Source organism: Pteropus alecto, unplaced genomic scaffold (genome assembly GCF_000325575.1).
Source record: "Pteropus alecto unplaced genomic scaffold, ASM32557v1 scaffold276, whole genome shotgun sequence".
NCBI lineage: Eukaryota > Metazoa > Chordata > Mammalia > Chiroptera > Pteropodidae > Pteropus > Pteropus alecto.
In genome coordinates, this window is record NW_006438074.1 from 4,732,135 (window position 1) to 4,744,844 (window position 12,710).

Consider the following 12,710-nt stretch of genomic DNA (forward strand, 5'->3'; position numbering starts at 1 on the left):
GGGAAAGATGGAATTCCAGAAGCTATGTTCTGTTAATAGCCCATAATATTTACGTTTCTTTGAAGGGATTACTATCTAAGCCTTTCTACAAATTGTTTCCACTTAAGTGATTAGGAATTTTTTTTCCAAAAAAATACAAAAGCACAGAAAAAGTTATTTATAAAATTGATTTATAATCAATTTGTTAAAGTTTATGTTTCATAATTTTAGATGTGAGTATACTGTAAGTCAGTTATCATTTTATTCAGTCATTAACCATTATTCTTTCTAACATTATAATGCTTCAAAAAGAACACTGTGTAAGTAAAAGGAAGGAGACATAATTGACCTAAGTTACTGACTATATGTTAATGATTTTCAATTTGTAACTCTTGTGAAAATCAGTGAAAATTGACATTTACCAGCTTCACCTATAAGTTAACACTTGACATTAACAATCAGAAAAATTCTACTACATTATAGCAGAAGCATAGCAAAAACACCATGTTTAATAATTTCTGTTTTTGAAAGAAAATTTGATCTCTAACATAGATCATTTAAATTTTATAGTTGTTTTCATATATATCAGTTTTCTCTTTTACTTCCCTGACAGCCTATCATGTACTCTAGAACTCTATGAATATTTATTTTATAGTTCTAGGATTGTTTGGACTAAAATAAAATACCTGTTATACATGGTAAAGCTAAAAGTAACCATATTGAGCTAGGATTGAGTATCTTAAAATTATTCTGTATAATTAGGATAACTCAAAAACATGAAATCAATAACAAAGCAGAATACAAGAAACCCTTATGCTTGAAATATTTTAAGCTAGATTGAATAAAATATACCACTCCTCTATGGTCAGATAAGGTTATATTTTATGCCATTTTAAGGAGCCCTTTCTATAATTTTTATGAAATAGTCCTGGACATGGGAAATATGTCTTTATGTCTTATTTTTGTCTAAACATATTGCGATGTAATATGATAGAGTGGAAACTCTAAAACTATAGAGTCAGACTGACCTGAATTTGAATCTCGACTCTACCACTGACTATGAAATTAAGGCAAATTAATCTATTCAAAATTCAGTTTTCTCATCTGCTAAATTAGCTAATGCCTATCTCTCAAGGTTGTTTTTTCTAATAATTGAAAGAATAAACATAGCCAATAACCGTAACACTATACAGCACTTACTATGTCAGGTTCTGTTTTAAGTATATGTTAATTCTTTTAGTCTTCAAAACAGTTATATAAGGCAGGTACTATTGATATGTCTATTTTAAAGATGGAGATACTGAGAAACAGATCAATTAATTGACCCAAAGTTATCTAAGCTAGTGACAAAATGTATGTAAAGGATCTAGTATAATGCCTGGCACTTTGACCTTCGTAGATGGTCAGTAAATATTCAGTTTTTCTTTACCTTTTTCTTCCTCGTCTAATTAATATTACCTATTACCTCTAATTAGACATGACAATCTTAAATATTTCTGCTATTAACCATTGTATTTCTGGTATCTGTTGTTAGCTACTAACATACATGGTGAAAATATCTAAAAAAATAAAGATGTAAGCAGCATTTCCCCAGTACTATGTTAAAGCATGGGGCAAAGGAACAATAGTAAGAATTTCTATAATCTATATGAGAAATGTGGATTATTAGTGCAGGTGCATTAAGAACCTCCTGATATCTTACCTGAACCTATTAGTTTGTTTTAGGTCTCTAGTTCCTCTGTAATTTAAAATTCTTGCAATATACCTCAAAACAGTTAAGATATGTGATATTCAGGGTAGCTTTTTAGTAATAGTCCACTTTATGTTGGTGTTTATAATTATTTTGCATTGTCCGTCGAAAAGCAATTTATGACACAAAGCATAGGCATGCTTATGACCTTCCCGCTTGCTAAAAACATTTATAGTCTTTGTTCCAGTAACAAGTATTTATCAAGCACCTTGGGCTTTATTGAGCAAATGTTAAAGTACGTGTACTCCTAAAATAGTCGTTTGACAAATCAAGACAGTATAAACCTAGTACCAGAAATGTTCAGCAAATTCAGACCAAAAGATTTCTTTAAAGGGAAAGATTAAGAGAGTGCTACGTCATCAGGGAAATTTTTATGCAAGTAGAATTCAAGATGTAATTGAAGGAGAAAAACAAGATTCAGATTAGGAGAGAAGAGGGCAATATGATAGGAGTAAAAAAGAAGGGAAAATGTATATTAAGCTACAGAAAAAGATAAAATTAAGAAAATCTTCCTGGCTAGAGAGAGGATTCACTTTACATAGAAGGATGGAAAAACTAGACCTATGTTATTTTAATCTCTTTCTTAGAACAGCTAGAGTAGTACCATCTGTAGAGATGAAAAACAGCAACTGTTATTATTCAGAGATTCCTTGGAAGCCAGAATTCAGAAGTCTACTATCAACCAGTAGACACAGTAAAGTCATGCCATCGAGGCTCTCTAAAAATAGACCTTTTTGAGAATTGGCATTTATTCAAAAGTTTGCATATCAATACACTCCCAAGTTGGACTAACGTCATTCTTTTTGAAGATTATTTGAATGCCTTGTTTGATATTTTTTAAGTCCTGTTATAATCTGCAACCTAGTGACTATTTATACCATTATTTATATGTAAAATTTAAACTGCAGTGAAGTACCAAGTTACAATTTTGTTGATTTGTTGTTTGGAAGCCTTTTTAGTTAATACTAATCTTACAATCAAGACAAGGAATATTTTCGTACCATAGATTTTGTCAGTGTTGAATCTTAAGTTAGCTTACTGTTTTATATACAATTACAAACTATATAATAATAGAGAAATCATGAGTTTGAGAAGAATTCAAAGACCACTGTTCATAGTCTTAGCTCGCTTTTCTTCATTCCCAACCTTTGCCTGAACATCACAATTACTACTTCTTCTGAGAGTTTGTGCTTGTACAACTCTGTTGAAAAATCCAACTGAAACTTGATGCCTTATAATTTCTACTCAGTGGTACTAATCTGCCCTTTGCAATGCACAATAAAAAAAGCAATTCCTCTTTTACATGACAGCACTTCTAATATTTGAAGATAAATATTACATTTTCCCCTTAGGTCCACTTTTTTATTATTTTTGCACTTATTTTTTTCCACCATCCACAGACTTTCCAAGATATTCACTCTCTGTTTTATTTATGCATTAAAAAGAGAAGCTCCTTAGTATGATTGTACCAGTGGAAAAGTTACAGGTATAAAATTAACCACTTAGATGAAGTAATTAGGGCAATAAGTGACATTGCATTTAAAACTTATGTTGAATGGCTCCTATTCCACGTAGCCACACTACAGAGGGAAAAGCACATTGTTCCTCAAGGTCAGAATTTTGGAATTTTTAGCATAAGGCAAAAACAAAATTTTTGTATATGAAGAACCCATAAATAAAATGATATCTTCATTTTCCCTTAAGTATATTTCTTAATTGTATGCCTACACCATACCAGTTTTTGGAGGGCCCCTCTGGGAAAGAGAGATCATACCAATAAACATACAAATGTACTTATTATGATAAATTCTATGTCATGCTCTTACTCGAAAAGTAGTGTTGCCCATTTAACTACTTATGAGGCAGCATAATATAGTGATTAAGAGCATAGACTACTCGGGTTTGAATGCTAGATCCATTTGTTACTAGTGTGTGACCTTACACAACTTTACCTAACTTCCTATACCTCAGTTTTCTTGTGTATAAAATGGAGAGAATAAGACTACTTACCTCATAGAGTAGTTATATTATGTGAGTAAATGTAAGTAAAACACTAAAAGCGATATTTATTTGCTACATAAATATTTGCCATTATTACCTGCAATATAAATGGAAAGACCTTTAGCTTATAAATAAGTAGATAATAGTTGAATAAATATGAAAAGAATTTTCCTCTGAGGAAAAAAATCAAGCAAGATAGGACCTGAAATATACAATAGTATAGTTGTAGGAAAAATAAAAAGAAACAAGGATAACATGTTAAAGATTGATTTTTACCTTGAATCTGTCAGAGTGATAAAATCTTGAAATTACTTTTTCAGCTCACCCTTGTAAGCCTCCTCTCATAAACTGAACAGAGGTTGGCATATCAGGATACTTTAGTTTTATAAAATATATGCTAAGACATTGACAACTAAATATCATTAAATACTTTGCAAGTACAAGTGCTAAAAGTATATTTATCTAGAGATATAGGTGCAAGAATGAAGATTCAGGATATTCCTTAATTATTGTCTGAAATCAAAAATATGTACTCATCTTTCTATATTAGATCTCCATCTATAAAATGGATATAAGGTTGGTTTTCACACAAAATGTAATAAAATGACAACAAATGGATTTATATCTGTTAAATCCTCTGAGCTCTTTAGAATAATATCACTGTATTAGTAGGGCAGAATATTTGTAACTATGTTATTGCCTGCCAAAAAAAGGAAACTGAGGGGGAATCAGAAAGTAGATTCAGATGCCAAAATAAACTACTTGGAATTATTCTAATAATTTTACAAGCATTATTTCCTGATATTGGGACTTGGAAAGACCCTGGCTGCTATTAAGAATGGAGGACAAATGTTTAATGGAAGGAGTAACCATTTCAGGTAATTATTAATGACAGGCACACAGATGAGAATTTACAGGAAGGAAGCCATTTCTTCAAAAGATGCTGAGAAGAAAAAAGCAGTAAAGCTATTGGAAGTATGAAGTCTGTTGTCAGTTTCACTGAGAGAGACACACACACATAGAGAGAGAGACCAGAGGTCAAAGGCAACATTGCAGAAGAAGCAGTTGATTGTGTTGGAAGGACCGATTGATATAAGAGGAAATAAATTTTTCTACTCTTCGAAGATTGAAGATGGCATTATAGTGATAGATATCATCAAGACGATTTAAGTGTGTTTTCCCCTCACTCCTTTCCATATTTGATTGCAGCATATTCTATAATATCCTTTCATGTAATATTTCTCAGGATAAAATTTGTATACTGAGAATATAAGTTAGTTTTGATTAGGAGGTGATTTTGCATAAGATTTTGCAAATCTTTAAAACACTTTCACAAAATGTAGGCATTTGAACCAAGGAGAAGGTAGCTGTTAGTTTTGAATATTGGGTAAATATAATAGAATCTTATATGTGTCTCTTGCTTGCTCTAATTCAGGACTATGTCGTATAGGAGATTGCTATTATCTCAAGGTCCCTGTAGTATAACCAATTGGTAAGGTTCAAAAGAGGTTCATATGATGCCAATTTCCGATTATTGTTAAACAGAGTATTTAGAGACTTGGTTTATTATGTGATACTTTGATATGAATTCTATTTATGGGCCCTCTTTACTTTCCTTTCTCATTTCCTCTCTTTTTGCCATTTTCAAGACATACCTATACTGTACCCTGTCCCTTAATATGAGGTTGCTCTGTGTGATAGATAGATGAATGAATATCACCATCACTATTAAATAATATCTAGATAAATGAGGCAGCTGCTTTAATATAATATTGAAAGCAAACCCTAGTATAAGTGCACCTTCCCTCATAGGCATATCTTGAGCAACAAGTGCAACAGTATTTACAATAATGCTCTAGTTTATCTTTGTTCAAACTTTAGTTATTACTCTTTGCCTTCTAAACAAAAAAGACCTTAGGGCAGGAGTCAGCAAACTTATTCTTTAGAGGTCTAGATAGTAAATATTTTAGGCTTGTTGACTATATAGTATTTATTATAACTACTCACGTCTGCCACCAGCCCTGTAGTACAAAAACCACCATAAGACAATATAAATGAATGGGCTTTGCTGTGTCTCAATAAAACTTTATTTATAGACACTGAAATTTGATTTCATAAAATTTTCACATCATGAAATATTATTTTTCTTTTGATTTTTTCAATTATTAAAAAATGTAAAGATCACTATTAGATTGCAAACCATGCAATAAAACAGGCGGCAGGCAGGATTTGTCCCTTTAGCTATGGTTTACCAGGCCCTATTTAGGACATTCCTATTCTGTAATGTACTAGCATCTACTTTGTTAATCAAAAACTCACAGTATGTGAGCTTTCAGAAGGATACTCTGAGAATTTAAGACAGAGAAAGGAGATATCCCACAAGAAATTAACACTTCACAGACTCAAATATGTCCTGAATGCCTACTGTATATATGCCAGACACTGTTCAAGATATTGGGGATATAGCAATGAACAAAGAAGTCAAAAGTTCCTACCTCAATGGAGTTTACATTTCAGTGGGGTAATACAAATATAAGTAAACAAGTAAAATGTGTAATATTATAAATGATAAATACTATGGATAAAAATAAATTAGGGAAGGTGGATAGGTTGTGTAGGCAGGAAAGAGGATTGTAATTTTAAATAAGGCCATCAAGGAAGCTTTCATTGATAAGGTGACATTTGAACAGACGCCTAGAAGAGGAGAAGGAGCAAGCCATGGATCAAGTAGAACCTGTACGCCACTCTTAGTATAATGGAAAGTTTGGAGCAGAGCTCTGGTATGATCTTACATGTTTTAACAGGGAAACCATTAAGGAGACTATTGATATAATCTAAGTGAAAAATAATAGTGACTTAGATTAGTGATAGAGGTGGAGGTAGTGAGAAATATATTATTGATGTATTTTGAAGGTAGAGGTAACAGGTGGAATAATAGAAAGAGAAAAGTCACATATAAGACCCAGTATTTTGACTTGGGCAATTGCAAGAATGGAGTTGCCATTTACTGAAATGGAGAAGATTGTGGGAAATTAGATTTGAGGAGGGAGATCAAGAGTTTTACTTTGGTCATGGAAACTTGAACTGTCTTTATGATATCTAAGCAGAGATGTTAAATTGGCAGTTAGATATATGCATCTGGAGTTCAGAGAAGTCTGAACTAGAGATGTTTTTTAGAGTTATCAACATCTTAATGGAATTAAAATCCATGACAATTGATGAGATCACCAAGGTATTTACTAGTATTACTATTTATTTATTGGTATCACCGTCCCTGCTTCCTTTCTCATCCAATTTCAAAAAGGTAGGTAGTTTCTAGTAAGTAACTTATCTCCTTTGCTCATGCACAAAGGGTAGAAGGGATCCCACTGAAGCAGAAACTTGACCTACACAGGAAATACTATTAGTTGGGCATCCTCAAATTTTGCTATGGTGTAAATATGGGAGTGAATTTTCCCAAATACCTCCTTGCTGGAAACTGTTTGCACTGGAGGTAAGTGTGAAAGGGGAGGTTGTGGGAAATGATGGTGTGAGGGCTTCGTAAACCTTTCTTTCCCAGGAAGGGAGAAGGTTCAGGCTGGTTCTTATTTCCCTGAACCAGTTCATACAGCACTAAATTTGACCTGCTTTCCTCAAACTGGGAGTCAGAAATCCCTTTTCTCTTCTGTTTTTCTGCTGCAGAAATTCCCAACATTCCCATTTTGTGGGCTCCAGAAAGGGGTAAGCGAAGACTTCAATCCCAGCCAATCATTTCCAGATTAATGATTTTTAGTGTTTTGGTTTTATTTATTTATTTTTTTCATTATAAAAAATGCTTGGACCTATTTTTCCCATCTGTTTAATTTTCTTGTGGATTGTTATGTATCTGTGTTCTAGGGCCATTCTGTATCCCTGGGCAATAGAGTTCAGATCCATCTGCTATTTCCATTTGTGCGCTATTCTCTTGTGGATTCTCATATGCAGTTTTTCGGTGTTTCCTAGATGGAAGACGCCAAATTCAGGAGACGGCTTCACTCTCAGTCTCATTTTTTCCTGAATGGTGTTTTGTTCCCCTGCTGACAGCTTTTCACTACCCTACCCAACTGCTTCTGATGATCTGTCATTGCTTTTCTGCTATTCTATCTTCCTGCTTTGACTACCTTTGATTTTTTTCCTCTACTTTTTTGCCCCACTTTACTCATCTGCTGATTGATTTGTATTCTTCAGTCTCTGGTGCTTTGTCCATCAGCATATGGCCTAGTACTGCCATATCCATCTGCAATTTTAGCATTTTAAACTGCCTACCATTGTCTATCAGCTCTCTTACCATACTCCTATACCACAGGCCTATGCCATCTGCCTGCCTGATCCTTCCCTGCCCAGTCTATGCCTGTAATAGTATAAGTAGGTGCAGATTGTTTAGCACTTCTGCTACCTATCTCTACTTGCCTCATGCCACTAAGTTGGACTGCTGACTGAGTTTGCTTGACTCCTGCCTCCTCTCTTTGCTGTACATGGCTGCCCCATTAACTAATTTGAGATATTGCATTCATCTCCTATGTACTCAGCCTTACAACTTGCTGATGGGCCCATATTGCCTTCTTTATACTTCTCTGCATCTGATAAGTCACTGACATTGTTCCTCTGTTGTCTTGTAACCCCGATCAGATTTTATTTCCAAGAAAAGTATTGCCTGCACATTGTCCAAACAAACTTAGAAAAACGCTTTGCTATTTAGTGGTCCAGTCCAGTTTACTCCTAAACTGACTTTTAAACTCACTACCACCCATCCTTTCTGCTTTTTTATACAACTCCACATTTTTCTCTTTATTTAGGAATAAAGTTTTTTCTAAATCATTTGTCGTCTTTGCTTCAGTTGCCTTTTCATATCATATATTATGCACTTTTGTTCCTTGTGAATGGGATCTTTCAATAATTATCCATATACTAAATTTATTTCCTAATTTATTTCCCCTGATTTTTCCAGGGCTTCATGAGGACAAATTACTCCTATTAATTTTATTTAAAACTTAAAAGTATCATCTCTAAAAATAATAAATTTAGTTGTAGCTTTCCACTCTGCTCTGTTTTTTCCTTTGAAAATATAATTTCTCAGCTGCCCTATAACTTATGTAATACCAGTTCTTTAGAGATCCTTTTGATGTATTTATCCTTCCCTCCTTTTAGGCTATTTTTTCTTGTGTGTGGGTAAACTTTTAAAATTGACATTTTTTTCATTATTTGCTGAGTATTTGGCATCTAAAAAGAACTTGGAATAAAAAGTTATTTGCACTATAAAGCTTGTTGTCTTACTCACTGATATTTAAATGAAAGGCAAGAGCAAACAAGAAGTTGAGAATTTTGGTGAAATTTGCAAACGATTTCAAGAGTCCAAGGACACTTAAAGTGGGTGTGTATGTGTATATACACATGTATGTATGTGTAGATTTGAAGTATCTAAGTGTGTGTGTATCTACAATATCGCACTTGAAGTATGGAAAATGCTGAGTGTCCACATTAAATTTTATCTTATTTTTACTAAAAATTAAAGAGAAAAAGAAAAGGAAAACGTTAAAATGAAAGTCATAAATTTAAGGAATATTAAAAAAGATATGGACAGTGTTTTTAAATTTTATTTTCATCTAATAGAGATAAATTAGTATAAAGAAAAAGGCTACTTTAGGAAAGTCAAGAAAATCATTTCGGTAACTTTTTAAAAATTATCATAAAATACACATAACATAAAATTTACCATTTTGACTAGTAAGTGTACAATTCAGTGGCATTATTACTTTCAGTTTTGTGTAGCCATCACCACTATCTGATTCCAGAACTTTTTTAAAATCATTTCAACAGGAACTCTGTACCTGTTAAACATTAATTTCCCTCTTCCTTCCTCCCCCAGTCCCTGGTAACCTCTATTTTACTTTCTGAATTTACCTATTATTAGTACATCATATAAGTGAAATTATTCTAAGAATGAAAGGGAGAATGAAGTAAAATAACACAGATATGAGATGGTCAAAGGATAGCAAAAATGATTCTGAAGAAGGTTGATTTTAAAAAATATACCAACTTCAGGATATAATGATGACATGTCTTTGAAAGGAATAATGCTGACTTTTAAAGAAGAGAAGAAAGAGGCATTTGAAAGACAAGGTTTAATGAAGATAATGGGATTGAAATGAGGCAGCCAGGTTGTATTTAGAGGAACCAGCCATGGGAATAGGAATTCATTTCAATTCAGTGGTCCTCAGTCCTAGATACTCAAAATTCTATCTACACAGATTTTTCTTAAAATATTCCTGCTCCCAACCTCCAGAGATTGAGTCAGTAGATTAGGGACATAGTTTAGACAATGTATGCATACATGTGTGTTTTAATCCACTTGTAAAACACAATATTTATTTCATTGAACTGTGTAGCATAGTATCCTATACCTTAGAGGAGTTACAAAAGTTGGAATTGGTCTTTGTCTTCAGTGAGTTTAAATAACAGATTTAGGAAAGAAGACTTTCAGTCCATTAGTTGATAATATTTTCACTTACTAACTCAATTTTTTGGTGATTTTATATAATCTATGCATCTTTTCTCAGCCGAGATTTCTCATCTTACTGTCAGACTTAGAAAATTATTTTGAGTGACTGTCTTCTCAATTCTCCCAAGATGGTACATAAACTTATACTATTCGATATGCATAGGAGAGAAGTTAATTCATTATATCTAATAATTCTGTCAGAACCTGTTAAAAAGGCTTGCTCTGTGCCACATAGTTTGTTAAGAGTATGTGAAACAAAGATAAGGCTTTGTTCTCAAGTAGCTTACATTCTAAGAGAGGGGAAATGATATTTAACAAAAAATGCATTTCTAACATTATCCACAAAATTTTGTTATCTTCTAATTCTTCAGGAAAAATGTTCAAAGTCAGAGTAATTGTATGTAAGGAAATCCTTTCACCTCTTCTAAGCATCACTGATTCAAGAATAAGAATGTCTTCTATATTAATGCCTCATCACAGCTGAAGGATTCTGGTAATAGTTTAAATGCCAGTAGGAATGTCTTTAATTTTAATACCTGGAGCCTCCATGACAGATTAGTGATTTCATTGGTAGCTATTAATAAACAACATTACCTAAAACCAAGATTATTCATTTTATAGTAGAATAGTAGAGAATGGCTAGAGATAAATATATAACTAATGGTTAGGAGGTTGTTCTTGAATATAATAACAACATGTAATGTAATCCCCCCACCACTAAAAGTAAAACTATATACTAATATTGAAAATATTTGGGAATTTAATTTATTCTCCCTTTCAAATAAAACTCACTTGAATTCTTGGTGTCAGAAAGTTTAGTCATATTCAGTAGTTTTAATTATGGATTTGATTAAATCCATAATTAAATCCATAATTAAGTCATTTGAACTAGGACTTTGTCCTTATACTGATGTGTGCCTTCAAACTTGAAAGCAGTTAGCTTCATTCCTATTGCTCAGTGTTCACATTGATTTTTTTTTTTTTAAAGGAATCTCTTTAAAGAGCTACACTTAGGATAAATTTTAGTAACCTGTTTTTCCACCCATCTCCTGATATCTTGCTAAAGTTATTTTAACACCACAGCTATGAAAATTCAAAGTTCTCAGGAGATAAGCACTAAAATAGAAATTACATTCAGATTTAACTTGTTTTCTTAACAATAATGAGTAATTTTTAAAGATTTTGCTTCACTCGTATTCATTCTGAAAAACATTTTTAATTCAGAAAAAGATGTAGATATTTTAAAGGATAAGATCTGGGATAAAGGAAAATAATAAGGGTAACATCATTTTTTAAACTTATTTATTAATAATATACTTTTATTTTGAGGAATACTAAATTGAAAATAGAGTTGTATAATGTGGTGGAGTTTTTTTGTTTGTTTGTTTGTTTGTTTTTTGAAAGCTAACCTAGTCTACGGCCATACTGCCCTGAACAATCCCGATCCCGTCTGATCTTGGAAGCTAAGCAGGGTCAGGTCTGGTTAGTACTTGGATGAGAGACCACCTAGGAAGACCAGGAGCTGTAGGCATAGAAAAATAAATAAAAAATAAGGGACTGTAAGCTGACAAAGTCCTTGCAATCTGTGAGTTCAATCAAGGGTTGCCTCACCTAGGAAAAAATAAAAAGGTAATATCTCTATCACTCCCTTATTAGTCTTCAGTTCTTTTTTCTGTTTAATAACAAGAAAATCTTGAGTGCAATCCATAGAATGATCTTAATATGCCAGGATTGAAAACTCACTCATTTTTTAGCCTCTTGTCGTATTATCTATAGTTTAACCTAAAGCAGTACCCTTTTATCTTTAAAAATTTCTGCCCAGAATATATCATACTAGCTTTAAACATTATAGTGTCTCGTATTGCTCTGAGATAGCACCTGAATAATTATACTTATTCAATTTTCAATTATGATTATTCAAAATTTTCAGTTTTGGTAATGAACCATATTACTTGTCCTTTGCTTTAAATACTCTTTACTGCTTTTAACAGACTAATGTTTTGGATTTCTGTTAATTATTATTTATTTAGCTTTCTGATATACCTCTCCAAACAACACGAGGACATTTTTATAAATAACATTAAGACTAGACCTACATTTTTCCTGACTGATTTAGGCCAGATTTATTTTGAGATGCTAGAAATGAATACTGTGTCATAATTTTATTTTTTTCTGATTCCTTCCTTCTGAAACAATTATTATTTCTCTTTGATGTTTTCTTGTCTTTGCTGCTGATGATCAGAGAAGGTCAGGAAGATTAAGGAAAATATTCCTTATATAGACCTATTTTTTTGTAATAAAAAATAGAGAATTTGCAGAAGCTGTGGTATCTGAAAATTATTCAAAGAAAATTACAAAAAGTCTGATAACTTCTGAACAACTTGCATTGATAAAAAGAAGAGGAAGAAGAAAAGCAACTCTGGAAAATCAGGACATTACAGAACCTAGTGTTGCTACTCTCCT

General features: G+C 32.6%; 1 protein-coding gene and 1 pseudogene across 7 annotated transcripts in view; both read left to right on the forward strand.

Annotated features, from left to right (window-relative positions):
* GPHN (gephyrin) overlaps nucleotides 1-12,710 on the forward strand; it is a 390,228-nt gene that overhangs the window by 147,252 nt on the left and 230,266 nt on the right. The window lies entirely within an intron of this gene.
* On the forward strand, nucleotides 11,660-11,778 carry LOC112482442 (annotated as a pseudogene).